General features: G+C 36.5%; 1 long non-coding RNA gene across 1 annotated transcript; it reads right to left on the bottom strand.

The window, feature by feature from the left end:
• Window positions 1-547: 547 nt before the first annotated feature.
• Window positions 548-4,684, bottom strand: LOC128801074 (uncharacterized). The gene is made up of 3 exons (XR_008435132.1): window positions 4,614-4,684; window positions 4,398-4,473; window positions 548-643 (listed from the first exon to the last, which is right to left on the bottom strand). It is a non-coding gene; the product is annotated as an uncharacterized LOC128801074 (long non-coding RNA).
• Between the last annotated feature and the right edge of the window lie 23,009 nt (window positions 4,685-27,693).

Below are 27,693 nucleotides of genomic sequence, written 5' to 3'. Positions count from 1 at the left end.
TTGAAAAATATGTTCATCACGAGTGGACAAATAGTGGTTCTCCCTAAATCATTTAGAGTCAGATTCTTACAGAGCCCAGAACTGATGGAGTGAATGTTTGCAATCATCCTCAGATGTCTGTTCTTTTTTGGGAAATGTGTTCTTAAATGGGAAAAAAAAACCAAAAAAACAACCCAAACAAAACAAAGCAGTTGTTTCTTCATCACATTCTGGTGAGGAAATAAAACTGAAGGGCTCTCTGGCATGCTGTATCTAAAAAGCTGAAGAAACGGCCAGCAGCAGCAGATTGATTTCAAAATGTATCTTAAATACTAATTTGTGTCAGGATATTTTATCTCCTCCTTCTTCTGTTCTCCACAATCTTCTTTTCACAGCATGCTCACACAGCAGAAGATAATAATTAAACTACTGTGCATTGTCTGTCACTGACACACATTAGAAAATTATGAAAAAAAGACTGAAGAATAGTCAAAATTAACTTTTAGAAGCTCAGGTTTTTTTCATTAGTTTTACTGTGAATTTAGGTAATTTAAAAGGTGATGTTTTATTAAAGCTGAACAGAGTACTGTAAATTCTCTTCTACAAAGGATTCAGAAGTTTTAAAATTTGTTTTCCTCCCAACTTGCAACAGATTTCTTTTTTCCTGTTAAAAGAAAGTCTGATATTAAAATGCATATATATATATATATTTTTTTTTTTAATCAGTCCACTCTGATCATTTGAAAACAAATTCTTTGTGATGCATTGAAAGAGAGCCAGAAATCCTCAATGGACAAGTTTACCACTTCTGTCCTCTGAATTTCTCAGACTGCAGTATTTTTAACTCAAGTGGACCACTCCAACAGCTAGATGTTGGAAGTCCTAGGATTCCCATCTGAGCCCATAATAACAAATCATGGAAATCCAGAGGGGAAAAGAGAAAAGTCTATTTGAGAAGAGGTGAAATAGGCTAATTGGCTTGTTGAATATCTCTCTAAAAGGGTCTTGTCAACATTTCTTTTCTCTTTCCTACTGAGAGTTTGACCAGGAGACATCATCTGTGTGGGGAAGAGGAGCAGTGTCCTTCCTCCTTGGTGGCAGGTTGCAATACTCTTTTTGCTGATTGGAATGACTGCAGTGTCCCTAGGGTTCATCCCAGTTTTTACCATCCACGGACAGGACCTTTAAGGGATATAACATGTTCACAATGCATGTTTCTAATTGTGGGTGCAATTCAGCAGTCTATAATGAACATATTTCAACAAATTAAATTTCAGTGACAAATGAAATTTTTTGCTCCAGTCTCATCTGCAAATTTCTCCATCTTTTCATACATTGGAATCCACAATAATACTGATTGCTTAAAAGTATGTTTACATAGTTCTCATTGTATGCCACACAAGAATGCATTTAGCAAAGTCTTCACACCTGGAATAATTAAACCAACATTTGAGTATCTCCAAGTACATATTTAGAAAAGATCTGTAAGCAAGGAATCCACTTTTGGTTTCACAAACAGCAAACCAAGGCACAAAAAATAATATGCTCATACATATGTAAATGCTGCAGAAAAATATGGGATTAAATTTAAGTGTGGTCAGAGCTTTCAAAAACTCTGGGTTAGGTTATCAAATAGCTCTTGCAGTTTTGGCATAGTTTCCCATTTCCAAACAAAGAAGAGAAATGTCTCTACAGTCACTTAAGGACATCACACAGTATTCCGTTTAATAATTCTACAGTCCCTTGATATCAGGAGAAAAAGTTGTCATCTAGAACCTCAAAACAAAACAGGACTTTGAAAAGAAATGTTTGAACTATGGGAGTGACAGCACAGTGGATGGTCTTCTTGGCTTCCAGGATGACGGACATTTCCTTGTATTTGGCTCCTAGTACTGAACAAGACAGGGTGAAGATGAAGGGTGAGTATTTTAAGCTGTCCTGGGAAAACACTATGCTTGTACCATTTTTTTTTGAATGAAACAAAATATGCTGTGCTGTAGGAACCTACAATACGGAGTTTGAGTGTAGCACAGTGTATGGACACCCTTTTGAGATGTTATAATACCAGAATGTTAAAAATTTATCTGGGCCTTGATTTCAGTGTGTGAGCACAGAATTGTCTTTTGTTCCTTCTTTTCTCATTTGAAGTATTATAGATAATCACCAAAGAAAATGCCAAACTCTTAGCTCATTGTCTGAATTCATTGTTCCATAATTATATACGAAAACTAAACTCATGGTTAGAGACTGCAGTACTCTGTTATCAGTGCAACCAAACACAGAAGGGAGATTTATAGCATGCCTGGTGTTACAAATTACTTACACATGAAAGGAAGAAGAAATAGCTAATAGTGGGACTAGCTATTAAGTGTACAGCTATTCTTTCATAGCTAGGATCCCATACAGGGCTATCCACCACAGTTCAAAGCCTTCACCCACCAGTGTGTTATTTACTTTCACATTTGTCATGTGTTCATGCTCTTTCTCTCTCCTGAGAAAAGTATGAGCAGTGCATGTTTTGCTTCCACATTTTAATTGCCTTAGGGAAAGAATCTGACACAGACACAAAAACATTTGAATTCATCTTTCTCCAACTGTTCTTGGAAAAGAAACTATCATGTTTATACAATACAGGACAGACTTGGCAACTGTTACATGGATGGTGCCTTCCCACAGATCATACAGTGCCTCAGTCTATTAATGACCTAAACTCTGTTCAGCAGTGCCCTTGGAAAACTTCTGCTGCTGGCAAATGCTGAATCAGAAACACTCCCAAAACAAATCTGGTGTAAATTAACTTAATTATCTTAAGCTTCCAGGAGCCTGGGGATTTGAAACAAAGTATTTATAAAAGCTGAAAAACAAGAAGTGAGTAAAAAATTAGCATATCTTCCCATATGAACAATAAACAAATCTTAATCATTCAAGTCTCATGTACGTATAACTAACAAGGATGTTAATACATATTACAGGCTGAAACAGAGTTATTTACTTCTTACCAGAGTTAATAAAAGGTCCCATGGTCAAGTCCTGGTTCTTTGAAGTCAAGGGGAGTTGTATATAATTCAGTGGTCTGAATTTAGTGTTATCTTTCTGTCTGCACCATCTCATAGTCTTCCATTCAACACTCGTCATTTCCATTGACTTTAGCAAAATAATTTTTCCCTATCTCTTAATAAACCAGGTAGCAATATCTAATAACTCTCCCCATGTCGATGTTGTATGTTTCTTTTGTCTAAGTCTACCTGTGTGCTGTAACTCATTTGCCTCTTTCTATACAGTTGGAGGTGTCTGGAGATCGAAGAGGCTGAACCAAGTTGGACCTTCACTTTACACACAATGGGGACAGACTGTGTGACATTTTTCTAGCCAGCATCGATGCCATGAATGGGAATCATAACTGGCACAGAGCAGGAAAATAAGGAGTTGTATTTCCCTTACTTTTAGTATAACGAGAAGCAGCATAATGGAAAACAGGAGAATCATTTGTGTATCCATCTGGGATGTCCAGCCTAAAGAAGGGCCCCTCAGTTAAGCAAGTGCCTGTCACGTTATGTGATACAATAAAGCTGCTGTGTTTTTTCCTTGTGAAAACACTACATTTACAATATTTTCAAATGTCTCAATATCTGTCTTCCATTAAAACATTTAAGTCCCTGAAAATAAGTAAAAAACCTCCAAGCTTGCAAGATCAAGTTAAAATCTCTCATAACCCCTATGAAATTCTGGGTAAATAGATCCAAATCAAACCAATGCAAAAAAAAAGAAAATTAAATTTTTGAGATTGGGGAAGGAAATTATTAAGGTGAGGTATTTGGAATAAATGTTCCATTCTATTGCTTCACTCCATAACTAGAGTCAGATTAACCTACCAAGAAATAATAACCAGTGGTTTGGGGAATGTTTTCTTGGGCCTGTTGAGCTGTTTGGGGAGTTTTCTGTATTGTGGAGCAGACTAATGGGAGGGTCATCTTTCTATCTAAATGATGTTTCATGGAAGAAAGAGAGGGCTTGGGTATATTTGCATTTTCTGAATTGGCCTCTATCATGCACTTTAATTCTCACTGTATTATTTAACAGTCATGCCCTATCTTTGTGAGTGACAAAGACAATTAGTTGAACAACCATAACAATTCATTACCTTAATTAAGGTGACTATTTAATCTGTCAAAGTCCAAATTTTCTAACAGATATAATTAACATGGTATTTTGCATTCCTTGAATATTCCCAGTATCCCTCCAGCATGAGGTTTCTGACCCAGCCAAAGATGAAGGCTTTTCTGATATCAATGTTTGAATAGCCTCAAAAGTAACCTTAATAACCTATTCCATCCCTCACTGCCCATTCATTAGTCCTGCTTTTATCTCCTATCTTTTATGTCACCTCTTGGAACAATGAGGAAGAAATGATACTATACCCTGGAGAGTAGAGTATTGCTTCCTGCCCACTAGGATGTGTGCATTTCACAGGTATCTATCACATTATTTCTTCTCCTAAAAAGCAAATGACACAGTCATATCATTATTTATTTCTCATTTGTAAAATAACATAAAGTGTCCATGTGCAAGGTCCTGCAGCTGGGTTGTGATGAAGGGATTGAGAGCAGCCCTGCAGGAGAAGGACTTGGCTTTACCTTTAGATGAGAAATTGACCCTGAGCCAGTAACAGATGCTTACTGCCCAGAAAGCCAACCCTACCCTGGGCTGCATGCAAAGAAGTGGCCAGCATGTCCAGGGAGGCGATCTTGACCCTCTTCTCTGCTATTGTGACACCCCGCCTGGATCACTGCCTCCAGTTCTGGGGTCCTCAGCAGACGTAGATCTCTTGGAGTGGGTTCAGTGCAGGGCCACAAACACAGTCAGTGGGCTGGAACACCTCTTTATGAAGACAGGCTGAGAGATCTGGGAGTTTTCAGCCTGGAGAAGAGAAAGTTCTGGGGAGATCCTATTGCAGCCTTTCAACACTTAAAGGGGGCTTGTAGGGAAGATGAAGAGAAACTTTTTACAAAACCTGTTCCAATAGGGCAAAGCAGGTCTTAAACAAAGAAAAGTTTAACTAGATATAAGGAAGAAATTTTTTTACAATGAGAGTGGTGAAACACTGAAATGAGTTGCCCAGCAAGGTGGTAATTATCACATCCCTGAAACATTCAAAATCAGGTTGTACAGGGCTCTGACTAACTTGATCTAGGTGAAAATGTTCCTGCTTATTGCTGGGGCAGAGCTGAACTAGATGATCCTTAAAAGTCCCTTCCAATCCGAACTATTCTATGATAATAAGGTATCATTTTAGCATATTCCTTTGATCCATACACCCAGACCTGCACCTGTAATCAGGATTCAACTCCTGTCTTGACAATTGTGAATATTTACACAAACAAATATGCATGTATTATGTATTTTTGTGTTTGCGTAGTTTATAGCACAGCTGAGGCTGAAGGAGATTTACAAAAAAAAATTTAGGTCTGAAAAATCCAAAGTCAAAATATGTTTCTTTTAAACAAATATGTTATTTCAAGCAAACCCTTGATTTTGTCATTGAAGTACTTTTAGGGAAGTTATATTGAACTCACAGATTATGTCTGCACAGGCATCCTCTTTAACTAGGACCAGAACTCTTACAAAATCATTTTTACTTCCAAAGAGGCTAGCCAGCACCTACCTCACTTATTTGTCCAAACACCTGGCTATACCTTTATTTCAAAACACTCTGAGCTGATGCTCATCCAAAAATTGAAGGTTTTTACAATAAAGTTAAAGAGTTTATATTTGTATAATGCTGCCCATCTTGTAATCTCAAAATGCAGAAAAATATTAATTAAGCCTCAGAAGTTGTTGGAAGATAATGAAGCTATATATATTTCTTCAGTAATTAATCCTTCGTTTATTTCACTCCCAGATGTGCATGGGTCCACTTAAGTTAATATTTCAGACAATAATTTTCCTGCATTCCCATCTTGGATAAGCTCTTTTTAATCTATGAAAATGCATCAGTTAGTATGGAACTGCACAAGAGATACATTAACAGTAGAGGGAAAGTTTTCCTCCTTACACAAAGATGATTTCCCATCCACCACCTTCCCAGCCACCATTTCAGTCGCTCAGTATAAATCCTTTTACTTTTTCTATATTGGTTAGTAATTTGCCTGTCCTTCATCTTTGGTGTCTAATGAAAGAAAATATTTTATTCACAGCAATGAAGAAACTGAGAAAATAATAATCCTTATATGAGCTAGTCCAGCCCACATTTCACCCAGAAGGTTTTTGCCAGGAGTTCCCGATCCAAAGCATGTGCATGTGCAAATATGTGCATGTCAGTCTGCAATCTACTGAAAGTCCAATTCTCTCTTCTTTGAAAGTGTAATAGTAGTCATTTGGTAATATTCCTTAAATGATTTAGGAATGCTTAAAAATACTTCAATGATTGTACAAGGATGATTAAGTAAGAGCTGACAAGGAACACACAGCAAAAACAGGTCAAATGTCCAGTCCAAAGGGGAAGAAACAAGAACAAAATATTTGGAATTGTTCAACTCCACGACAAAGTCCCTGGTCTTCTCAAGAGCAGAGTTTGAAATATTTGGATCTATGTAATAGACATAAACCATCTCCTGGTTTCATAACTGGTTTTAGGGAATCTCATTTGACTTTATTTTTGTTTTGTAGACCTAAGCCAGATTTTCTCAATTTGAGTAAAAAATTTGACTTAACTGTCTTCACTGGCATTCCTCCAAAAGGGTATTGAAAGGACATCAGCAAAATATTTAGCAATATCAAAGAACTTCCAGGTCACCTCTACAATGTCAATTTATGCCAATTCACCCTGAAACACTGCATAATACAGCATTTCTTTCCTCTGCTCAGAGTCAGCTAGGAGATAAGAGATTGGCTGGGATAGTGAAGGTGATTCTTGAGCTGATTGATAGAGATCAGAGAGGCTTAGTTCAGGGACTACAGCCAGGTTTAAGTGACAGAAGTGCTCTCAAATTTATCCACTCAACAGAATCCTTTAAAGGACTGTAATTGTTTTGCTTTATAGACAGTAGAAAACTTATATCTAAGCTTGTGTAGGTCTTCCTATTGTCTCTGATTAATACATTGGGATTTTGAACATAAGAAAAAAAATTAATTCAGTTTTTACACAAGTAAGTCTAAGATGCTGAAGGACAATGGAATCAGATGCTACCATAAGAGAACAGCAAAAGGAACTAAACTTTGGAACCCAAGTATCTTATTTTAATAAGGACCAATAGTAGGGCAATGTTTAAAATTTAGAACATAGAGAAATAAAAGCAGGAGTATTTCACTGTCATTTAGCAGGGAACAGAACAAATTAAAACAGTTATTTATTAGTTTTCTTTTATGCAGAAGGGCTGAGTTTTAGGGATAGTTCAGATTGAAATGGATTGAAGAAGGAGGAAAGCCATAAAGTTGTTATGGGAAGAAATTACACACTACCAGTGCTAGGAGACAAAGGAAGGCTGAGGTACCTTTGCAGATACTCAACTTTAGAGACAACTGTTTTGCAAGTCTCACTTCATTTGTGCAGATAAAGAGATTGCTGAGTTGCTTTTTCCACTTTGTCTTGCTTTAGAATTTTATTCTTTTACTGTGATGGACATAAGGGTATAACTTATCTGCAAAGGCAAACACAAGGATGGCACATATTTTGGAATCAGCTAGTAAGCACCATCTGAGAAAAGGCAGGTTGGGGGCATGTATGTGTTAGTGCCACACCAGTGAAAATCCCATTGTGTTAAGAGAGGGATCTGCTTCAACCCAGGATCTCTCGGTGATGCATTTAGTGATACAGTCTGTGCCTGTGATGTGCTTTTCAGCTTTGTGAGCCCCTCAGTTGTGTGATGACAATTCATCCTTGAAATCTTGACTTGGATGAGTCATTCAGTTCTTTCTCTTCATTTAAATGTACAGAACAAGGCACATTCTTTCTTCATGTCCATTGCCCTCTGGGTTTGTTCTGCCTCATGCACACTGACAATCTTCTTTATGTCTTTATCTAAAGCCTCCGTCCAGCACATCAGAGCTCACTGCAGGGAAGAAAGAAGGCCTTGCATATGCATATATCCCACTGACTCACAGATTTTCTTCTTTTTATGGGTCATTATAGATTTTCCTCTCTCACACAGATCTGGTGTGTGGTCTCCTTTCCAGTAACCCATCCCCACCCACAAGTTACCACAGCTTTTCCAGATATGTCCTTGCCTGGTGGAACAGAGGTTTCCTAGGGACCTGCTGTCCCCTCCTGTTCCTGGGCACACAGTACAAGTAAGCTGTGCTGAGGCCTCTGAGCAGGTCCTTGGCCATCCTCGGAACAGGGCACTGGAGTGTGTGTCCTGTTGGCCTGCAGGCCAGCAGTAGGAACAGCTCCCCCCAAAACTCCATTCAGCAGCTGTGTGAGAAGAGCAGAGTATCCAAAGGCATTGAGTTCAGATTTGTGATATAGTTGGTCTAATGTCCAGGAAATAGACTATGGCTCTGTCCATTTTGAGTTAAAATTCAAACATGTGTTACAGGAACCCATAAACATAAATAAATAGAAATTCCAGGGTATTTTCCTATTCTAGTAAAAATAGGTAAATACATTAGGTCAGCAAACACCTGCCCTTACCAAACAGGAATATAAAAGATCACAGCTGATTATTGCTGAAATACCTTAGAATTTACAGTATTTTTTCTTTTAACTTTCACCTCACAGGGAACCTCACACACTCTTTAAGTGGTTCCCTTTTGTTCTAGGATAATTTCAGAAGTACACATGAGCTGGCATCATACTATTTTGTAATTGCTGCAATTCATTTTTCCAGTCTGCTTGGGCCTTACTGACAAGACAAGCTGTTTTATTTCTTTCCTCTTTGAGGATATCATAACATGAGGAGAAAAACACCAGGCATAATGAGACAGAATTATGTTATAAATCCTCAGAGGGAAATATATTTTCTCAAAATTCTTGGCACAGGACTTTGCAGAATGACCTAGTTGGTAAGCGGCAAGAAACAAAAAGTTAAGTAGCATAGTATAAACAAAATCCTGCCCTAAGGAACATTAAACTGAAAAAAAAAAAAAAAAAACACCAAAAAAACCCTGCAATTATCACTTAGGCATTATCCCCTTCATATTTCTCCTGTCTTTCATGCGGATATCTTTAAATTATGGAATGTCTGATTTCATTTTCCAGAGATTGGTGTAGGAGTCAACTCTCTTTTTTGGCTTACTTCAGATTTGTATACTCCTCACACATGACAGTCCTAATCTAGAACCAGCCTTCCCAAAATATATTTAATTTCCAAACCCCAGCATGGCAATAATAACTTCTCATGAAGTCTAAAAAAATTTACTTTTCAGTAAATAATATAAATACCTCCAGTCATGTAGTTGTATCCCAAATAAAAAAAGGTATTTTCATTATACCAACTGACACAAATTTATTGCTAAATTTTAATTTGGCTTCTGCAATAAGACCTAAAATGATATAAAATGTGCATAAAATGATCTTACATGAATATTCCGCAGGCTGCTTGAAATGCATTTTTTAAATGTCTCTTAAAATAAAAAGTGTATTTGGGTGAATTAATCAATAGCAATAGAATAGTGGGGGAAATGCAAACATTTCTCCTATTTCTGTTTTAAATACCTTTTCAAAATGAAAGATATCAGGACTTCCCTCACCACTATCTGTAAAGGTCAGTTAGAAAAAGGAATCAAATTTAAGCTGATGAAAAATTGAAGATAATAAAGGTTACCTCCTGCTAAGCACTCAGGAAAAGCTCAGAGATGTAGCTTGTCCAATATTCCTGTTGGAGGAATTCTACTCCTGATAAAAGCAGGGGCAAACCTAATGATTTGAGTAACACAAGGGCAAAAACATGAGTTATTAAAAAACCTCAAGTATTCATAGGGGAGATGGCCAACAAGAAAAAGACTTCCACATGTCAGACAGGTGGTGGGACTCTTAGGGCTGTCCTGTGCCAGGAGTTGGACTTTAAAAATCCTTATGGGTCCCTTGAAAGACAGGATAATCTGTGATTCTACTTGTTTGTATAGAACAAATAAGATTCTATTTGTTTATGTGGAACAAATTGATTGCCACATTCTTTCCCACAGCTTTACTGTTGGTCTTGGGTTAGATGGATCCTACCCTTAGATGGTGCAGGGATGTCTCCTGCTCAGTAGCCAACACAAGAGATGTTATTCAAATTTGTGGATTTTACTGTGCATGTGAATTATCTAAAAATACAAAGGACTTATGGCATATGTGCTCCACTTTGATCTGAGAAGTAGAATGACTGTGATTAATAGAGACACCAGTGAATGCATTTCTAGCAAAGTTAACACTTATTCTTTTGTCTTAAGTCTGAGGATGAAAAAATCAGTTTTGTCTTACAGAATTTATAATACAAAATAACTTCCAGAGAGGGAGGGTAATTTCTAATTCCATGAATTTCTGTAAGTTTCTAACTCAATTTTAGATAAACTTCATTCTCATGAAACTGATTACCTTTGAACTGCTGGAGGTCAAGAAGGTCCATGGCAGAATTAAGATTTGATAATGACTCAATGAGGTGACATTCAGTCAAAAATCATTTGTCCTTTTTCAAAAATTAATATTGTTCCTGAGGTCTGTAAAATCAAAAATAGAGAAAAAAAACCACAGACATAGAACCATGCCAGGGAAGCAAAGAAAAGCAGAGCATTTTCTCTAGAACCTGAGTCTAGAGCTTTTCAAAAGCTCAGGTTTGTGTCTCAGAGGTGTCAGGAAAAAAAAATGTCTCATCCTCAGAAGGCACCATTTAGAACTGACTGCAACACAGAAGCCTCTGTTTTGAGTGAAACTCAAACAGAAACCTCCTTGGAAATGCCAGTCAGGGGAAGTTGCTCTATAACCAATTTTTACTCTGTCTTTTCCATTTGCTGGCAGGTTTAGATATTCTTACATATTAGTTTATGGCCTAATAAATCCAATTTCTTAAGTGATAGCAACCTGTCTCTATCTTCTCTGGCGAAGTCACTATAAGAAAAAGACTGAAGCAAATCTTTATCACCTTTCACATTTATCACATTTCACGCTTTAATTATAAGCATTTTGGTCACCCTCCACCTGGAGTAATCTTTAAAGGCTTTTCTTGATTTGAGAATGGTTCAGCAGAGGACAGTTACCACCTACTGCCACTGTAAAAGTCCAGCACGCATCTGTCTTTTGAAAACTGGAGGATATCTGTAACTTACCTAGTGGTAAGGATAGAGAGGTACCAGAAAATACCATCAGAAGCATTTGTGGAGTCTTTGCCATATACGTCTTTAAAAACATGCAAATGCCTGGTATAAATGACCCTACTTTGGGCAAAGAATTGGCTCAATGCTATCTCTCCCAGGATGCTGTTCCTTCACATTTCTCCTTATCAGACATTCTGAAAGATCAGCACACATCTGTATACACATCCTCCTTCAGAATACTTTTCTCTGTGTGACTTATGTAGCAAAAGCCAGTCTAAAATGCTGAAATAAGAAAATAGTACATAAGCTGTTTATCATTTAGCTTACTCAAACCTCCAAGATACAAATAGGATAAAAGACCCATGGATAATTAACCTTCAGGAAAGCATAAAAAAGGCCAAGGGCAACATCAGTGAAAATACACAGGATTCTTAACTCCTCCAGGTCAATATCTATCTTTCTACAGCTCTCTCAAGCTTCATTAAGAGGATGAAAGACATGATGCAATATTTAGAGGAGACCTGATTCTGTAAAATATCCTATTGTCTCTCTAGCTTAGTCTTATCACCTCATACTCAATTATTAAAAATAAGAAATCCTGTGAGTGAACTCCTCCCTCCCATATGCATATTGTTTTCACAAAGCTTTCCCATAATCTCTGAACTCTTTTGGTGTTAGCCCCATGACAGATAACCAGCTTCCACAGAGATTTCTTCTCAGCTAAGATCATAGAGCTTAAGTTTGTCATATCCTACATAACTAAGCCTTCCAGCTAAAGTATATTTATAAAGCTTGAGACAAACTAGATTCTTTTTTGTATTGTCAACAAATTCATTAAACATGATCATCTATCTATTTCTTTCACAGGGTAAGGCTGGGGAGTCTCAGAATGTACTTTATCCTTTCGTATAATCATACTATCTTTCTAGCATTAGTGAGGGATTTTTTATTTTATATATAGCTTTAAAAAATGCTAAAACATCTTGATAAAGAGCAATAAGTAAATAAAGAAAATCCAGAAAGAGGCTACAAAATAGAGGGTAAAGTGAAAGGTCAAGTTCAGGAAGAACAGAAAAAGGGAAATTTTGTAAAGTCTCTGTCTTGGAAGCAAGAGATTTTAGTTCTATTTCTTGTCTCTACTGCTGGCCAGCTATGTGTGTTAGAAATCTCAGCTGGCTCTTCCCTTGCCTCAGTGTAGACCCCAGCATCACACTGCCCACGTTCTGAGTCAATAATGGCTGCTCCCTGCTAAGTGGAATACAAAATTCCATCCTATCAAGTCACTAGCATTCACTAGGACAGAACCCAGTTGCAAAATCCAAGGTTGGCTTGTCCTACAGCATCCCTCTATTAATTTTTCTGAGTCTATCTGAGCTTCTGGCAATTATCAGTTCATGCTGCCCTACACATAGGGTTACTTGGAAATTTGTTATCTGGGCTGTTTTTTTGATCTCAGTGTCTTGGAAAAGGTGCAGCTATGGACCTCCTTATATAGATATTTACAGCCTTATACAGATATTTATCCTTATCTAGATCTTTACAGATATTTATTATATAAATATTTACTTGTGTGGGAGCTAGATAGGAGAGCCCACATTGCAATGACCAGAGATCCAGCCAACAGCTCATTGTTCAGTTCATTGTAAAGCTGGCATCTACTTGGTGATCACAGATACACCAGCCAGGGAAAATACCTATCACTTCCACAACTTTGGAAGGAGTCTATCACCCAACATACCATCCTATCTTTGAACTGTTTTCCCAGTAGTCAGGCAGATCATAAAGCTCCAGAGCATCATATCTAAAATAAAACCTGTATGCTTTTTTTTTCCTTCTCAGTCTCCCCAGTCAGTTTAAAGTATAATAATCCATTTACAATGTATGGTTGGCATTTACTTATTGTGTGTTTGGAATAATTTCTTTATCAGGTTTGTGAAGAGGCAGAAAATCCAACCAGCCTTCATGAGTCTTGCACATGAGCAGGAATATGGCATTTTTCTCTTCTCTAATGTTATTTTCAGTGAAGCACTGACTAAATCTATTTATGTATGCCCACAAATGTCCATCAATCTCGTTACAATAAAACCCTGTTAAAACTCGCAATTTTGTTCTTTGTCTATAAACATTTTTTCCTCTTTCAAATATAATTTCAATATATCAAACACCATCTTTTTATAGCCTTTTTAAATAGCTAACCCAGGATTGTCTTGCTCTTTTCACACGGGTAATATAACAAATAGTTTTGCTTTAGCAAATCTGTATATTTTTTTTAAAGCAACCTTAGACAAATAATATTATATAAATTATTTTTCCTTATTGCTCTTGCAGAACCTTAATAACTGCTTCCCCTTTTAACACCTTTTGCAATCTGAAAAATAGACCTTCTAAAAATGACATATTTTCCCCAGGTGAAAATGTGCTTTTCCTTCCTCTGAAATCATAAATAACAATGTGAAAAAGACTAATTTTTTTTTCCACAACAAATTTGAAGGTCATCTTGTTTAAAAGTTGAAATAGATTGAAGCTGAGGACAGGGGAAAAAAAAAAAAGGTGACTATTTCACCATATGAAAAAAAATTACGGTCACAGCCTGTACATAAATTAGGGTAATCTGACCCACTGTGAGGTAATAACACAGGTCAAAATTTTTCCGCAATCACCTCGGGTATAAATCTGATTAATCTCACTCAAGCTAGAACATAACTTTTGGGAAGTTATACACTATGACCCACTGCATAATACTCCAAGTGCAAGATCTTTAGGGCAAAGACCTCCCATTGCTCAATCAGTGCTTAGTGCCACCAAATCTTGGATAATGTCAAACTTTCCTTGACATTAGGACACAGCCTGTTTCATACTCAGATTTAAGTAACCTTATATTTTCTGTCAGACTTTTTCAACTATGTCTTCTTATTCAGAATTCACTGGTGGTGTATATCCAGAATGGACCTGTCTCCAATATAAGGATACAAAACCACCTTGGCTTTGGTGAACTCTTGGGTAATTCACCACACTGGAAGGGAAAATATTATACCATTAACTGTCCAACCATAATGTTCTTCAGCCACCTTGAACAAGCCATTTTATCTTAATAAAACTGGACATTACCATGGCACATTTCAGCCTTCTTATGAAAAGTGTCATTAACTGGGATTTTCCCCAGATTCCATGATATTACATCTGTATAACTTTTATAATTACTTCAACATTCAACTAAGCTCCCTTTCATTTTCCTGCCTTCAATATGATTTGGGAAGAACGTATAGAAAAATAAATTTGAAAACTCTCTGGTATGATGGACAGTGATTAAAAATTAGGGCCTGCATTTATAAGCATGTCTGCAAGTGTAATAGACATTCATTAGACCTTTGTGACTGCAGTTTGAAAGTTTTTGAATAGACCAGAAAGGTTTATTTGAGCCAAAATGCTATTTCAAGTTGAGTAAAGATATTACTGACTCTTCTGAACCCAAGAAACAGCTATATTCTTAAAATGAGGTCAGAAATATAAAGCAATGATTATTTAATTGAAACTTATTCAGAATTATAGTATTTTTTCTACTTGAAAGCTTTTTTTTTGTAAGATTTACCTAGATCTAATTTTAAATTTTTTGTTCTAGATTTTTGACCCTCAGTTGTTTTCCAGGTTTTATTTGCTGAGAGACATTAAATATACGGTTTTTTGTTCCGCTTGTTTTCAGTTTGGTCAGTGAATTTAAATTTTGGAAATTTTCATAGTGCTAGCTAAACACCAGTTGCATTTAAGGTTTATGTGTTTCTCTTTGTGGCAAGGGCAATAGGGAGCTGGAAAGTATTCTGGTTTTGTCAACATGCTTTCTAAATGCAGCTCACGGGGAGCTAATTCACCTTGTGCATGAAACAGGTGGCTCACATCAATTTTTTGGGAACCTGTTGTGTAAGGATTGCATACAGTGATTTCAGTTGCAATTGTTCGTGTGCTACAACACAGAAGCAGAAGGCCATGGGAGCCATAAAATCTATGTCCTGCAGGATAGAATTATCAACACTGCAGGAACTTTTTCTAACTCAGAGGAATGCATTCTGCAGGAAAGAAGATACATATTTTAAGTCCAAATATATGTATGTGTAGGTTAGATTTATATAATTAGGCTCCATGTTTATAATTTTCATACTGAGCAAATACATGTTTAATTCTGCTGGTAACATTAAAACACAGGTTAGAATTTTCTTGCACTGAAATAATATAATCTTCATAAATTAAGTCTTAATGTCATACAATTAAAAGCAAAGCATAATAATCTAAAATTCTCTCCTATTCAATGAGTCTTTAAAGTGATTACAGGTTTCTTATCCAATATATTGACCATGCCCACTGCATGACACTAACATATTAGCCAAAGAACATTTATTATAGCTTTTTACAGACCCATGCAACTTTGATTTAAAGTCATGCATTCTAATATGTTTTGACAAGTAAATTGCTTGCCTTTTTTCCTTGATAGCCAACCATATAAATAATGCATGCATAGTAATAGCTAGAGCAATAATGTAAAAGTCAAGTAAGGAGACACATGCAGCATGTTAATGATAAAGGTGCTCTACCCATTTCAAACAGAAAGGAAAAATAAACAGCTGTAAAATATATGAAAGAGTGGAGTCCAATCCTTAAAAAAACAGTTTTTAAATGACCATGGTAAGTTCTAATGGATACTAGAAGACCATTTAAGTCCATCATAAACAAAAACATTTTGGGAACCTGAAATCCTTTCTCTTCTCAAGGGGGGGATTGATTCAGCATGCAGAAGCACTTCACCAAATATCTTCCCCACAGGAAAATTCATGGTTTGACTAGGCATGGAGGCTAACAGGAAGCTCTCTAGTTTCCATCTGAAGACCTAAACAGAAAGAGACATCAATAATTTGCCAAATCTTATTGGTTAGGTGAGAGATCAAATAGGTTAGGTGACCAACTCTGAGAATTGTATGAGAATAAAATTATTTTTAATGTACAAAACTTTTATTTTTGTGGTCTGTCATCCCTCTTTAAAAATAACCTCTTACATTTGTACTGGGGGAATGAAATATTGCAAGCCTTTCAGAAGAGCTTGGACATTTTCTGACAAACTCCTTTTTCCATACCTTAGGGGTTTGACCACAGAGTCATTGTGAATTATTTAGACTTTAATGATTGCTACAACCAAGTTAGACAAGCACTGCCAATTCAGCCCTTTTCTGTAGATGACAAATCAGTTGCAAGCCTGGCCTGATTTTTTTGTAGCTGTTACTCACGAGATGTTCACTGAGTAATACAGTCAAATTTTAAAGTATCTCCTTTGGCATGATCATGTTCATGGCTAGAAACAACCTTACATTGTTACTTCCTGAGAGCTATGGCACCTGCTGGAAAAGCATAGAAATAATTATATACTGTCATAAGCATTTAGAGGATTTTTTTCTTTCAATTTTTTTAACATAGTGAAATATAATTTGGTGAACATTTGTATGCTTTTCACAGAGAACTGATATATTTTAACAGGTCATTTTCCTAAAAAGTAGTCAAAACAGAGAAGACCCCAATTTAAGATACTGTAAATCTTCAGTGTTCAAGCAAGATCCTCTACCTGAGTTTTCAATTCTCAGAAAACACAAGCAGTAAAGGAATTCAGCCAATGGCTCTTAGTTTTACTGGGGGGGTTATGTAATTTGATCCATTTAGTTGAAGTTTGTTGCTATCAGATTTTATTTCAGCCATGGGAATACAATTCACATTGAAAAGGTAAGTTTTCTGCTCATTTTTAAAAAATATTTGATATTTTTTTCTTCCTCTCTGGAAAGTCTTGGACTAAATCATTTGTATAAAACCAATGTTCTATCATTCAAACTGTAAGATGTGTTTTTTATTATAGGAATTTTGGTGCCCATTCTTCCCATAATTGGTTCTTTTTAATAAAGGAATATAAAAGAATGTGGTTTAAAATGCAATTATTATTTAAATAACACAACAGATGCAGAGACATTGTCTTTTGTTTTATATTTTTAGTAGCTGCCAGGACTCATTTCTGATCAGTTTATCAGCATGTCATTTAAATGCTCATATTTTCTCAGACAAACTCTATGATTAGCCACTTAAATACCCTCATTTAATTCTTTTAAACAATTGCTATAAAGAGAAAGTCTTTGCTATTTCAGCAAGCGATTTGAACATGAATTATGCAATATGGGTGCTGCAGCTATAAGTAATAGGAAAGAACGGATAGGAATGCTTAAAATATATAATTTTATTGAAATCATGTTGAAGCACACATACAGCACATTATTCATAATAATGATATTTTAACAGAAAGAATGTTTGTGCATTGCAAATATAACCTATCCTTCTTCCTGTCCATTTCTCCCTCCAAAGGACAAGGAGCAGGGTGGAAGTAAGATGAAAAGGCTCTAACCTGGAGTAGTCTCACATGAACATAAAGTGTGGTACCAAAGTGAAAGAACAAAAGACTATGTGATTGCTTTAAGAATTAAATATCAGAGTTTGATAAATATCACAAATGTTCTTTCTGAAAATATTTGCTGCCTTCTGACAATCTCTTACAACAAGTGGCCTTGTGTGAGTGTATTTTCATGCTGTTCCTCTTTGGATTCTCCCGAAAAGTTAATTTTAACATAGTCTACTCTGCAGGTATTTTCAATTCATATTTATATTATTAGAGTATCCTGTAGGCTATGTCTACAGCAGCAACTTTCTCAACCTAAATTTTGACTCGCTAACTACAGAATAAACTAAATTGATTGGACAGACTCACTGTTTTTCTGCTGTGGCAACATCAAGGGGCCACTTACACTGTTATCATTACATTGTCTAATGAGGAAGAAACATTTTTGCTGAACATAATCAACAGTAGATCTCACCACACAGCCATCTCAGATTAACAAGGTTTCTGGTTAGGGTTATAGAGAAAACTATAAAAGTGAGCTCCTAACACACTGCTGTTTAGTAAGTAAGATTTCCTCTTCGTCTAGCATTAAGATTGTACATATGTTTTTATGAATGAGAATTTATTTTTGCAGTGAAGGAAAATTTGCATATTGTCTGTTTCTCAGATATGTGACTGAAGAAAGCGCAGAGTTTTGAAAGGGAAATTTTGTCTTTAGAGAAAAAACTTGTAACTTGAAAAGTGCATTTTCTTTTTTTTTTTTTGCAGAGGCTTCTTGACTGACACCAGAACTGAACGTACCTTCAAACTTTTTGCCTTTTCTAATTAAGTTCGAATTAAAAAGACAAAGGGAAGATCAAAGTTTTTAACAGTCTTAATAGTGAAGACATTTCAAATTTTGTGACGTGGACCTTAAGTGGCCAATAGCAAAATATTTGAGATAATATTTCTAAAAAGAGAAGAATTTGCAGTAAGATGAGAAACAGGTGCTGAATTCTCTTAGAACTGAGGGCTGTAGCTGGATCAGAAGTTACTGGGAATAACCCAGACCTTAGAAGTACTGGACTCTGAACCAATGGAAAAGTTCAGATTTTAGAAGTATCAAAATACCTGTCAGCCAAACCTGCGTACTGTTAAGGTCAATCAAACAACAACAACAACAACAATAATAAAAATCCATTTTCTTACCATTAGGCATATAATAGCTGAGATCAACTGAATTTAATTTAACTGATGTTTCTGATAACAATTATTTAACATTCTAAAGGTCTAAAGAACATATGTGAAACAAATTGGCCAGAAAATGAAAATTGCAGCATGGTCAAAAAAGGTTTTATTTTGATTACAACCCAGTGAATGCAAATACTCTTTGTAAAGTAGCAAAGCCCTTAGGAAATGTTTAAGAAGCCCCCTGTTACTTGGCAAATTATCAGGTAAAAGATAAAAAAAAGAAAAAGAAAACAAACTGAATAGGCATAAGAGGAACAAAATTTCCATATCAATTTGCTGAAGTAATGGGAGATCAAACTGAGCTTAGTGTACCAGGGAAGAGGAACATAGTCTATGTTTTGGGTAACATCTGTGGAGAAAGAAAAATAATGGAGAAAAGTATTTTTCGTTATGGAAAGCACAGAGCCCACTAAAGCACACGCATTGGTTGCTGCATTTTAGCACTGTGCAAAAACTGTGCTACTTGTGTTAGTCAGAGCCTGTTCAGAACCTAAAATTGTTACAGGCATGTGACAATGGATCCAAGCAAGTCCTGCCAGATTACTTTTTGCCAAAATTATTTTCTCAGTACAGTATCATTATGGGTTTTTTGAGGTTTTTTTGAGAATTACTGATTGCATAATGAAAGGGAAAAAAAAAAAAAAAACAAACCCAAAACAATTATTAACTTCATTGAATTTGACATTATAGTTGTCATTTCCACTAAGACTTTCAGTATAAGGTTAAGCAAAGGTTTAGGACTGTGGCTTAGACATACATGCCTCTGCAAAATCTCAGCCAAATAAAATTGACAGCTGATTCTGGGGTGTAAAGAAAGCAGAAATGACACACTTGATACATTTCTGAAGGGCATAGAATTTGTGGGGACAGTTTGGCCTTGTCTTAAAAGAAAGGCAGACAGAGAATTTGCAGTGTCCTTCTAGAGCAGGCAGAATATCCTTAAAACTACTACAAGGGGGAGCCCATTCTGACGGCAGCAGCACGGCTTCATTTAAGGTTGTCTGCCTTGGGGGAAATAAGGACATGAGTCAAGCCCACCAGGAACAGAGCCACTGCTACTGAGAAATCTAAGGGTTTCAGTGGTAGAGCTCATACAACTAAGTTACTCCTCTGGAATGAACTTTGTGGTGCAGCAGGATGAGAAAAGCCACCCAGGCATGTCATGGAGGTCACTCAAGAAAGCTGTTTGCCCAACGAGGAGAGCTGTGGGATCTTTCTTTAAAGCTGGCACAAAATGTTATGAAAGCTTTAACTAAGCTCCCTCCTTATGAGCTAGCAAAATATTAAAATGTAAACATCTACAAAAAGTCCTTACATTAACCCACATGCTAAAATACTCATTTCAAGTATTACTATGATTGCCTATTACAAAAACTCTCCCTGTCTTATCCTCAAGGATTTGAATAGGAACTGTTTTAGCAGAATTTTTTTGTTGTGAAAATCTGGCAGCAGGTGAACTCTTTTGATGTTCTGATAATTGTTAAGCTACAACACAGCTGAAGCCAACATGTTGTTTTGAGAATGGTAATGTGTAATTCTGTGCCATTGATTGTTTATAATTTCAATTGGTAAACTGATAGTGCTCAGCTGGGATAGCCCATTGAGCAGTTTCTAAAAGGTAGATCTTGCACTGAAACACTAAAAACCCAACAAGGGTACTAAGAACTATTTGCAATAATAATTATTATTAATAATAATGAATAATTATTATTATTACTTAATAGGTATATTTAATCTTCAGTAACTTTTAAAAGAATCCAAACACTAAACATCACAGGAAAAGAAGCACTGCTTCTAACTCCTCAAAACCCAGAGCAATGATTTAAAAAAACTTTAAAAAAACAAGCCAGGTGGCATTCTATGCACTTGTAAACTTTGATTGAAGATCAGAGTCTTTGTGTTTAATTTCTTATTATTTGTCTTTCAGAGGCAATATAATCTGTGCTGGCATCTGTTTCATTTGACAACTTAATGTAGTCTCCATAGACTTCAACAATGCTTTGTGGAGATTTGACAGTGTGGGTGTCATCCCCAATGACAGGCACAGCCATTGCTGAGTCTGCATTTTGACATTTAAGTGGGCTCAACTGAGAATAGATACCTAAGATATTTATTTTCATTCACATTCTGTTTTGACATTGTATCATTTTAGTAGGTCCAAATTCTTCCCTAAGTAGGTTATTCCCAGCTGGGGAGAAAAAGTTCTTTGAGTTGGATGTGAAATTAAATGTCTATTGGAGAAAATATAACTAGCACTTCAAAAATGAAGAAGCATGAGAAGATGAACATTTTCTGGTAAAATGAAGTTTCCCTTTAACATGGAGAATGTGCAACACGTCATAAAGGACATATGGGGTTTTATTTTGCTTTAGCATTTGTGCATACAAGGAAAGACAGCTGAAATAAATGACATTCTTAGAATTAAAAATAAATTGTGATGTTAGAAATGGAGTCCATCATGCCAAAGGCAACATTCATTATTATACAGATGATTAGCATATGCCATTATCTTTCCATGCATATCTTTAGGTGTAAATGCCCTTTATCTCTTTAAAAGTTCATATGCACACCTATCTCTCTGTATGCATACACTATAATACACCACAGGTTCATAAAGAACTTTGTTAAGAGTAATTATGAATTCAAATCCTTTTTTTCTCTGAAAAATGAAAGAAATCATAAATATTCAATGTAGGAAGAGCATACAGGAGCCTCATTGTATGAACATGTATGGGCTTAGATTAATATTAATTGTGACTCTTCCAAATAAAAGGTCCATCTGCTTCAGAGTCTAGATCTCAGAATGCACCTATCTGTGCTAATTTTCACCAGAAAGTTCTTTTTTTGTCTGCAGGCATAAATACCAGGTTTGGTCAGTTGCTGTACAGAAATAACACCATGAAAATGTTGTTTGCCAACATAAGGGAAGCATTCAATCTTCTATGGATGAGCAAAGCATTTTTAAGATACAAGTTATAATGAATAATATATTTCTATGTATAAATACAGGTGTATTTGTATGTGGGGAATACATTTAAAAATAAGTTTATATTTTATGTATACCTGTATATATTCTTTATGCCTGACTAAAAATCTTAAGTTACTATTACTTACTCCTTGGTGCTTTCCCAAACAATGAAACATCTGGGGTGGGAGGGGAAGAAACAGAGAAAGATAATGTAAAAATTACAGACTAATTATCTCAAGAAGAAAATCTACCGAAGTCCATTATATCAGCAATTTCTTTGGGGTTTACTTAGCAAAATTTTACAGTTCAAATCACTGAAAGGGGTAGTGAGAACTGATTCTACTAATTCTTCAATATTTCACATATTGGCATCAGTTTCTCTTGCCAGCAATTACTTCTCATCACAGGAATAGGATCACCACTGTAATTACATGATGTATGGTTCAGTGAAAGCTATTTGACCTCCCTGAAAATTCTATCAGCTCAAAGTCCATGCAGACCAGCAAGTAATCTTCCAAAAAATGTGCCCTATGTAAATCAACACCTGTTAGATCTGTGTCTGATATTAGTATTACAACAACATCATCTACTGGAAGTACTCAGAGAATATAATAAAGTATCTGTTGCTTCTGGAGATTCAGACCAGGGAAACTTCTAATTTTCTATGCTACTCTGTTGACAGAAAAGGGAAAGATGCCAGTAAGAATCCCAAGTCAACAGAGGAATTTTACTACATGCAGAAATGAATCATATTTCTAATAATAAGAAAGAGAGATCTTTTTTCAGCTTTTTGTCCCTGACACTTGTTACCTAGAACTGCAGCTAGAAGTGTTCTGTGCTTTAGAGAGTATCTTAAAGGGGAACTGAAGTAATGGCTGATCAATACTAAATATCAAGTACATTGGTTCTGATTACTTTATTCCTTTGTAACACTCAGCTATATGGGGAAAAACAAACACAAATAAACAAAATTCTAAATTTCCATGTGGTTTTCAAACATATCTTCTAGATGTTGAAGGGCCTTAATGTGAAATACTAACATACCACAAAAAAAAAGGGTTATATTTATCATGTCTGTTGATGTACTGACATATGATAAGCTCTTGATTTCAAGAGACGTGCTAGAAACTGCTAGAAAACTCATGGCCATGCATTTTGGGAAGCAAACAAAGAATCCTTAATATTTTTTTTTTTTTTTTTTTTTGTAGCTTGGATGGTCCCTTTTTGAGAGAAAAGCACAGATTGATGGCAGGGCAAGGACAGTGGCTCATTCCAGACAGTACCACCCACAGGTCTGCAAACCATTCTCTTTATAGAATTATTCCTTGGTTTCACAGGTGTGGAGCCTCTGCAGGCAATGCCTGCACCAGGCAGAACATGAAGTAGCAACGAGCTCCCAGACTACGTTGTTATCTGAGGAAAAGTCCTCAGGTAAGAGGTTTCTTATCCTGCCCATAGACCAGTGATTAATATGCAGTCTCACACTCCCAGTGCCTTGCATGACATCTGCAAAATTTTAAAAAATGAATCAAAAATTGTGGAAGAGGAAAAATACCAAACCACCTAAAACTACACTTTTCCTTCAGTAACTAATATACTTTAACATGGAGAAAGCATTAAAGTTTGCACTCCTGACAGTCAAAAGCTGTGTAGGCAAGAACAGGAGATTTGAAGCCTTTGTTGGGACCATGTAACAGTAGAACACCAGAGGTTTTTTAAAGGGGACAGGGAATGTGTTACATGTAGAAGAGATTCTTAATGAGCAAAGTAGGTGTTTTAGAAAAGCAGTATCTAAAAATGGCATTATTGTGTGTTTTTTTAAGGTATAACCATTTAACTCTAGCCTCTGGACATAAAGCCAGGAAGATATTTTCAAAATTTTAATAACATTGCAACCACTGGCCTCTATGGTTCTAACAGCCTCTTTGACAGACTGCAACAGAAAGGTGATATTCTACCTGGGATATATGACTCTAATAAATGTCAGACTGAACATAATGAAAATGAAATCCCAAACCACAGGAAACCAGCAAAAGCCATGTCATTAGGTCCAGCCTTTCACAATTCTCCTTATCCCTTTTATCTGCCACGTACCCACACACAGCACATGACAGCTGCTTACAGACATTTTAAACCATTGGCTGGACGTTAAAAAACCCCCAACTGAATATTTACAGTAAGATTTCGTCTGGTTTGACTGTTTTGATTCTGTGCATAGGAAAGTCAAATTACAGCATTTCACAAATTCTGGAGAAAAACAGACATTCCACAAATATCACAAATGTCTTCAAAACCAGTAAATATACAGCAAATTTCCCCAAGAAAACTCATTCTGTCATACTTTTTAATGAGTAAAACTAGTCAAAAACTATTTTACACATGCAATATTTTAAAATACTGGGATATATGTAATTTTAAAGAAAATTTCATTGCAATTCAACTATCATTTAAGAGAGACAAAGGGGAAAACCAAAGCCATTCTTCTGCTTTTTCCAGGCTTTGTTCATGAAATGTTTTAATTAGTACTATACTGGTCAAAAAACCCACACAGAATCTAAGCTCATGAAGAATACAGCCCCAGTGGCTCAAGCACCTCCAGAATTGTTACTAAAGTTTCAAGGAATATTTTGCTGTTTTCAGAGTCTGCATGAACATTAACACTTGCCCTGTTTGTGTATGTGGTGAAACATTTTCAATATCAATCCTTGCTATCTACTGAGGGAGCAAAAAAAAAGAGTTGTATAAAGGACCCCTCACCAATTTATCTTATTCTTCATCAAAACAATCATTTTGTCCATTTGTTAAAATTTGTGTATCTGTGAGATTTCCCTCTACTTTGCATTTTATTAGCCATCATTTTTTAATAGTTCTTAATTTGGTTTAACACCACCCTGAAAACAGATTGGACTTTCCAAAGGACATCATACAGACCATGGAAATAATATTTAAATAGTATGAATGCTAGTTATTTTGCAAACCCTGTAACTGTGTTTTCTTATTTAACCTTCTGGGATTAAGTTGCATGATGAAATTACTCTGACTTCTCAGGGCTATTCTGTATACCAGTAACACCTCATGCCTTTAAACTGATTCTTCTTTGGAAAGAAATGCTTCACGAACCCGTACCTCCTAATAACCTAAAACATGCAATCTGCAGCTTGAGTTAACTTGAACAGAATCAGTGGCTGAAAGGATCTTCTGTGGAGGAGGAAGGATTTTGTGCATATGAGCTTATCTAGGAAGAAGAATCTATAGAAAAGGTTTCTAGTTGTATCACACAAGCACATACTTTATTTTTTCTTATACTGTAGGACATGAGGTTTTTTCCTGCCTAACTTTTAGGTTGTATCTATAAACTCTGACCCCAGCTAGTTCTGCTCCCCCCATGCCACTTCTTGCTTTGGGAAGAAGTGGGTGATTACTGCTGCTGTTTCTTGTGGAACAGGATGCCCAATCCATTATTGTGCACCTCCTACCCTGGCCTTCCTTAGCACAGAAACATGTCTATCCCTCACAGCAGGGTCAGAACAGGTCTGGCCTACTGTCCCGCTCCACCTCCCCGGTGGAGCACAGGACTACCCCACAGGTGTTCCTCAACAGCACCACTTACCTGCTGGGCACCCCTTATGATGTACCAGGCATTTCTTTGGCTCTTGTTTTGGTACAGGGTACCTACATCTCTTTCTTGATCACAATCCATTCCCAAAAAAATAATCTCCCTGCTGTACATTTTCCCCATTGTTTTTGCTCCATCTGTACCCAAATAACTCTTTCTAGACCATCACCAAGCTAAACTGGGCCTTGTAGGAGGTCCATGACAGGTGTATCCCTGTGCCAGGAATGGCAACCAGGTATAGCTGGCAAAGCACAGCAAGCTGCCAAAGGCCCTGTGATGAGGGGAGTCTAAATATTTTCTACCTAACTCCACTGCTTACAAAACCCATCTCTCCTAGCTGGCACTTTCTGTAACTTTGACCAGCTTCTCACACTGTCATTTGTTTTAGTTGCTCTGTTCAGCTCTTTCCTGTGGTAGGTTGGGTTGATTTAGTCAGGGGTTTTATTAATGTTAGTTAGGTTGGTTCCTTGTACTCCCCTATTTTTCTCCTCACAGTGGTTTGCTCCAAGTTGTTTACTCCGAAATTCCTGCCACTCAGATCTGTCAATCTTCTAACCTTTCCTTGTTTTCTCCTTGTTTGGTCCTATCAGTCAGGGGTTGTCACTCCCTGTCGGGGTGTCAATCTTGTAACCACCCCCAGCTTCTTCATGAAAGTTCTGTATCAATCACCCCACCTTAGCCTTTCTATTCGTCCCAGGACTCTATACCCACCTCTGTTATGGTGCCGTTGGTTGTTATGATTGATGTCATTTCTCCATTGTTTTCCCCATTGGGTGAGCCACCCCTGTCTGCCCACCCCCTACTTAATCTGCTGTCATTCTTTGTTCTCTGGCATTTTGCATTGCATTGCTCAGAGAGCATTTTGTTCCTACCACGCATGGGGGATTAAAAGTTCTTAGGGCTTGCAAACAAGTGTCCTTCTCTCTTCCCTTCGCCTCCTCTCTGCGTTACTCTGTTTTCTGAGTGAAAAAATAATTAGCAATTGTTTCTGAAATGTTAAGTCTTCATGACCCAGTATTCTGTGCTGTCATTGACAGCTGAGAGAACATACTAATATAACACAGTGTCCTAGGAATGCTGTCTTAGTGAGCCTAAATGATTACTTTAAATATTTGAGAAGAAATGAAATGACAGCTAAGTATGCAACCATACTCCAAAACTAGAAAACAAAGTAAACAAGTGTGGGTGGGAGCCATTAGTCCTCATTAGGGCTAAACACTCTCTGCACACTTGTCAGTGCCATGTCAGGATTTGATTCCAGAGAGACGTTCTTCACTGACACGCTGCTCTAACCAAAAGCTGCATAACTATCAAAGATAATCAGAACCAGGAGTCATGTCACCTTTGCAGAGATGAGCTTTGTGCATACACACTGATTGATCAGTTCATCTGTGGGTTCATTGGCTCCTTCCTGTTTTGTAAATTATTTATGTTTCCTGACCAGTTCATCTGGAAAATAGAGGCAACACATATGTACTTTGCAAAGTTGTCTGATGATACTTAAAAACTGTGTTGAAAGTGAAAATGGCTATCAGTTTTCTAAGCCATGAAAAAAGTGTTTTCCTTTAATTCCACTTTGATCAGTAGTCAGGGTTGGTTTATTCTGTTTTTCATCTTGAAGAATTATGTCTGAAGATGTCATTCAACTGCATGCAAACATTTCAATGCCATCTTTCATTGTTTTGATTTTTTTTTTCAGAAATATGTTTGCCTGAAATCTGTCCTGTGATTGAGAGGTGATCTTCTTTCTTGTTGCCATTTATCACATTTTATCATTTTTGACCCCAATACCTGCACTGTCACTGTGTTAGGAAATATAAGCCCCATTTTACTGGGAAAATGAGATCTTTTATTACTTACAGACTTTATAGTGTGGCCATGGAGTATTATGGAAACTTCCAGTAGTTTTATGCCTTTTCTTAGGAATGCAAATTCTGTTGTTACTAATCAGAAAGTCATCTAAGCTAAATGGTACTTGAGATATTTTTGGTTTCCATAGCCTGATGTGATTGCCTTAAAGTAAGAAGAAATGTTTACTGTAATACCCTTCAAACCTCCATCTTATTTCTAAAGTTAATAAATCATCTGAAATTAGTAATGGAAATATTAACATATTTTTTTACATATATTTTAAGCAACTTCTTATTCCCTCAATGCATTTTGTGATAATTCCTTTTAATCAGATCTTGAAACCCTTGGCAAATCACAGCTGTTTCTGCAAGAAACCAACAAAGGTGTGAAATGTGTAAGAAT

Source organism: Vidua chalybeata, chromosome 1, assembly GCF_026979565.1.
Source record: "Vidua chalybeata isolate OUT-0048 chromosome 1, bVidCha1 merged haplotype, whole genome shotgun sequence".
Lineage (NCBI taxonomy): Eukaryota > Metazoa > Chordata > Aves > Passeriformes > Viduidae > Vidua > Vidua chalybeata.
Note: the sequence above shows the minus strand (reverse complement) of the source record. Positions and strands in the feature narration are given on the sequence as shown.